At 39.9% G+C, this 5,411-nt stretch overlaps 1 long non-coding RNA gene across 1 annotated transcript; it reads left to right on the forward strand.

Moving 5' to 3' along the window:
• Positions 1-1,678: 1,678 nt before the first annotated feature.
• LOC121024167 (uncharacterized) lies at positions 1,679-5,183 on the forward strand. Its single transcript, XR_005787636.1, has 3 exons — positions 1,679-1,935; positions 3,075-3,115; positions 4,903-5,183. It is a non-coding gene; the product is annotated as an uncharacterized LOC121024167 (long non-coding RNA).
• The last annotated feature ends 228 nt before the right edge of the window (positions 5,184-5,411 follow it).

The following is a 5,411-nucleotide window of genomic DNA, read 5'->3' on the forward strand; positions in this document are numbered from 1 at the left end:
ACCCAGGCACCCCTCCATTAATATTTTAGGGAGGTTTGTTTGCATTGTTTTGGAGCTATCCCTTAAATTTTACCTGTTAAACCTATAAAGCCCTTTCAAGTCTGCAAATGAGATGCTCATGTATCTCCAGAGCAATGGGAAATTCTAAAAGCTTTTTCTTAGGGGGCATATTACACAATGCAGTTCCAGGGAAGGTGAGTTCAGATAAAGTAACCTCCAGATTTCTTCTGCATTGGATTGTTTCAGGTCTGTGAGAACGAACTTAGCTATCTCTATGTCTGGTAGTTGGTTTTTACCTAGTGATCATAATCACATTCTGGTATCTTTAGCTAATTGCTAATTTACTTTTTAAGAAATGGTGTGATTTGAGTGCTAGTTTAAAAGGAATATAAGCAGAGCTTTGTTGAAGAAGCCATTGTTTTATAGAAAACAAATTCGTAAAGCCTTTAGAATATTTGGAGTTACTCTAAAAATTAAATGTGTCTTCCAAAACTGTGAAAGTGGAGATTTCTACATACATGATAAAACTAAAAACAGTTGGGCAAGTTTTAAAATTTTACTGTTTAATTTAGATCCAGTAAGAATTCTTTTTTGGTGCCCAGCTCTGAGTTTTGACAATGTATAGAGTTGTATAACCACCACTACAATCAAGAGAGAACAGTTTCATCACCCCCAAAGAGTTGTTTATCCAACTTTTTTTTAAATGTTTGTTAATTTTTGAGATAGAGAGCAAGAGCACAAGCAGGGGAGGGACAGAGAGAGATGGAGACAGGATTGGAAGCAGCCTCCGCACTGATAGCAGACAGCCCGATGCGGACTCGAACTCAGAGCTGTGAGATCATGACCTAAGCCGAAGTTGAAACCTTAACCGACTGAGCCACCCAGGCGCCCCATGAATACTGTTTTTAAACTATAACAATAGGTATAGAAACTTAAAGCAATATGATATTTCATCTAGCCTGTTTTAGATTCTGTGCTTACAAATGGAACTGGCATGATTTAGAATGCCCTATGTTCCAATGATGCTACCAAGTAGAAACCTTCAAGGATTACTTAAATCTGTAATCTGTGTAATTTAGTCTCTTATTAGCTTCTACATCTTGTGATTTGACTAAGGATGGCAGATGGCTGAAAACATCCTTAACTTTGTATTAAGCTAAGTAAAAAATTTTGCTTTAATGATATTTCATTTTTGTACCTGTTAGCTGATGTTTTTTTTAAAAAGTCTTGCTGGTGGGGCGCCTGGGTGGCGCAGTCGGTTAAGTGTCCGACTTCAGCCAGGTCACGATCTCGCGGTCCGTGAGTTCGAGCCCCGCGTCGGGCTCTGGGCTGATGGCTCGGAGCCTGGAGCCTGTTTCCGATTCTGTGTCTCCCTCTCTCTCTGCCCCTCCCCCGTTCATGCTCTGTCTCTCTCTGTCCCAAAAATAAATAAAAACGTTGAAAAAAAAATTAAAAAAAAAAAATAAAAATAAAAAAAAAATAAAAAGTCTTGCTGGTGAAAACTCTGCAATTTCTAGATTATTTTTCTTTTAATTTCAAGTAATTACCTGAACTCAAAGTAACCTGTAATGAACTCCCAGTTTTCAACTGGCATGTCTAAGAAGGTGGGCAATTTATCTTCCAAGTTTTTGTTTTTAAGTCAAACCATAAGAATTGGAATCTTTTGACCATACTGGAGACACAAAAGAAGTAGATGAACTACTGCTGATAAGGTGTTACAGGTGTGCATTCCTTCTTTTTCTTTTTTAGTGATTGCTTCGCCATCCTATCCATACCTTTCTCCTCCTATTCCTGCTGCTGCTGCTGCCACTGCCACCACTGCTGCTCCTTTACCACCTCCACCTCTTGAGGTGGGAGAGGCTTCAAACTTCCCACCACCACCACTTCCACCTCCACCTTATTCCTGTGATCCAAGTGGCAGTGATCTGCCTCAAGGTAAGGAGATTTTGAGACTTGGGCGAGGGTTCTTTTCCTCCCAACAAGTGCCCTCCTCAGTGCCCATCACACATTTCCCCCTCCCCTGTCCCCTCCATCAGCCGTCAGTATGTTCTCTGTATTTAAGAGTCTCTATTTCTGTTCATTCTTCTGTTGATGGACATCTGGGTTACTTCCATTTTGGGGCTTTTTATTCATGTTTATTTTTTAATATTTATTTATTTTGAGAGAGAGGGAGGGTGCAGGGGAGGGACAGGGAGAGAGGGAGAGAGAGAGAATCCCAAGCAGGCTCCTTTTTTATCAGCGCAGAGCCTGGCCTGGGGCTCCAACTCCTCAACTGTGAGATCATGGTCTGAGCCAAAATCAAGAGTCCCATGCCCAACTGATTGAGCCTCCCAGGTGCCCCAAGGCTATGCGTATTATAAAAAGTCTTTATGAACATAACGTTTTCATTCCCTTTGGGCAAATACCTAGGAGTATACACACACACACACCAAGGGATGGAATCCCATGCCATTTGTGAATTTACTTCCTGCTATTACCTTTTCATATTCTTTAGCTTAACCATTAGTCTTTATACTCCACTCCCACATAATAGTCAAAATACAAACTGATGGCATTTAGAGTGGTATAGTGAATATATTTGTATGTATCCGAAGTCTCTAACTTAAGGGGAGTTTTCTTAGAGTTCATTTGTTTGTAGGACTCAAGTTCTTATATTTGTAAGAATATACATGTATCCCGGGTCAGTCAATAAAAATACATTTAGATATAATTAGAACAGTAAGACTACCCTCTTCTCCTGTATATCTAGTTTTTATTTGTGAAACTTTTTTTTTTCAACGTTTTTATTTATTTTTGGGACAGAGAGAGACAGAGCATGAACGGGGGAAGGGCAGAGAGAGAGGGAGACACAGAATCGGAAACAGGTTCCAGGCTCTGAGCCATCAGCCCAGAGCCCGACGCGGGGCTCGAACTCACGGACCGCGAGATCGTGACCTGGCTGAAGTCGGACGCTTAACCGACTGCGCCACCCAGGCGCCCCTATTTGTGAAACATTTTAAGTTCTGTGACGTTACATTTTTAAAGTTAGCTCTATTTATTTATTTTGCATTATTACTATTTTTTTTTAATTTTAGATACAAAAGTTTTGCAGTACTATTTCAATCTGGGATTGCAGGTAAGTCATGATGAAATTGTTTTGATAAGCTCTAGATTAAAAATGTAAACTGGGTTGATAATCACACTCTTGAACTTTAAAAGCCAAGGACACTGTGAGGAGCCTAAAATTTGTCTTTGTAAGATCTCTCTGAAGACAATAGGTCAGTTTTCTCTTTTAGCCTCTCAGTGCTTCAATTCCTCTTATGAAATAGTTACTACATTAAAGCAGCACAACTTTGGCATATATTGGCCTCCATGTTTAGCATCCTATGTGTGCCAACCCTTCACTATGTTTTTCTGACTCAATAATAAGTGAATTATTTGTCCTGCTTAATTGAAACCTTTTTATGGTTATTTCTGTGTGTTAATCCTAAAAGTAATTGGACAAATTTAAAGACATTTGAAGGGCTGTATTATTTCTTTTTTTTTTTTAATTTTTTTTTCAACGTTTTATTTATTTTTGGGACAGAGAGAGACAGAGCATGAACGGGGGAGGGGCAGAGAGAGAGGGAGACACAGAATCAGAAACAGGCTCCAGGCTCTGAGCCGTCAGCCCAGAGCCCGACGCGGGGCTTGAACTCCCGGACCGCGAGATCGTGACCTGGCTGAAGTCGGACGCTCAACCGACTGCGCCACCCAGGCGCCCCTGAAGGGCTGTATTATTTCTAAAGCCCGTATGTGTTCATAGATATTTACCAAACACTGATTTTCATCACCCGCTGGAGTTGTAGAAGGGTGGGGATTCTGACAGATATCTTCCTATCACTGAAAGGTGTTTTTGATTTTAGGTAAGAGCTTTTATTTTTTCATTCAGGAATCATTTTCCCCCTGAAATACACCTGACTTCTGATGTTATAACAAGTGCACTGTAACATACTTCCTTAATAGCTTCTTTATTTCTTTTACCACATATTGACTGCTGTGTAATTTTGTAAAGTTTTAAGTTCACGATAGCAGTTTTTCTTAAATATTTGACAGCATAAGTTTTTTTATTGCCTGTATTGTATACCATCATGGATATATAATTCATCTAGTTCCCTATTGTTTAAGATTTCATAGGTTCACTGTATTTTGCTTTTTTAAAAAATGATGTATAGTTGACTCACAATGTTAACGTTAGTTTCAGGTGTATAAGGTAGCAATTTGATATTCTGCTATGAGGCCACTCGCAAATGTAGTTCCCATCTGTTGCCATACGACACTATTACAATACCACGGACTATATATTCCTCATGCTGTACCTTTCATCCTTGTGATTTATTCCACTCTTTTGCTTTTTTTTTTAAATTTTTTTTAACATTTTTAATATAGTTTTGTGAGAGACAGAGTGCAAGTGGGGGAGCAGCAGAGAGAGAGGAAGGAGACAGAATCCGAAGCAGGCTCCAGGCTCTGAGCTGTCAGTGCAGAGCCCAAACCCACAAACCGTGTGTAAGGTCCTGACCTGAGCTGAAGTTGGACGCTTAACCAACTGAGCCACCCAGGCACCCCTCCGCTCTTTTGCTTTTAAAAATATTGCTATGAAAGATATCTTTATATACAGGTCATTGTGTATGTCTGTAATTTCCTTAGGATGCTTTCTTAAAAGAATTCCTATGCTCAAAAATGAGACACAGCTGCTGCTAAAGATCTTAAAGTTGTAGTAGAATAGATTTCCTCATGTTCTGTTTTTTTTTTTTTTTTCAGAGAAAAATGTTATAGCTACCTTTCTTGAAAATCATAGCCAAACTTTTTTTTTTTTAGTGAAAAACTATACTACTTTAAGTAAAAGGATAGTAAAGTGTTTGTTTTTTTTCTTTCTTGCCCAAGTGCTATCACCACAACTACTGGCACTCCGTGGTCTATGTGCCACAGATGCAGCAGCAGCAACAGCAGCTTCATGTAGAGAATTATCCAGTCTATGCTGAGCCACCCCCTCTGGTAGATCAAAGTATTCCTCAGTGGTATAGTGAGGTGGGGAGACAAGATGGTACACAGGTGGAAGCATCAGGAAATGGTGAGTATGTAATGGGATTGCCTGCAAGAAGGACAGTTAGATTTGATTGTGTGTAATGTATTTAAAGTTTTTTTTTAATGTTTGATTTAAAGAGGGAGAGAGCACGCAAGCAGGGGAGGGACAGAAAGAGAGGGAGAGGATTGGAAGTGGGCTCTGTGCGGACAGCAGAGAGCCCGATGTGGGGCTCAAACTCACAAACTGAGATTATGACCCTGGCCAAAGGCCGACGCTTAACCGACTAAGCCACCCAGGCGCCCCTATCGTGTGTAATTTAATAATAACGCTCAGATATTTTGTTTGGTCCATATTCTAGAACTGTGTT

The sequence above is a fragment of the Herpailurus yagouaroundi genome, unplaced genomic scaffold (assembly GCF_014898765.1).
Source record: "Herpailurus yagouaroundi ecotype Mexico unplaced genomic scaffold, PumYag 59891, whole genome shotgun sequence".
Lineage (NCBI taxonomy): Eukaryota > Metazoa > Chordata > Mammalia > Carnivora > Felidae > Herpailurus > Herpailurus yagouaroundi.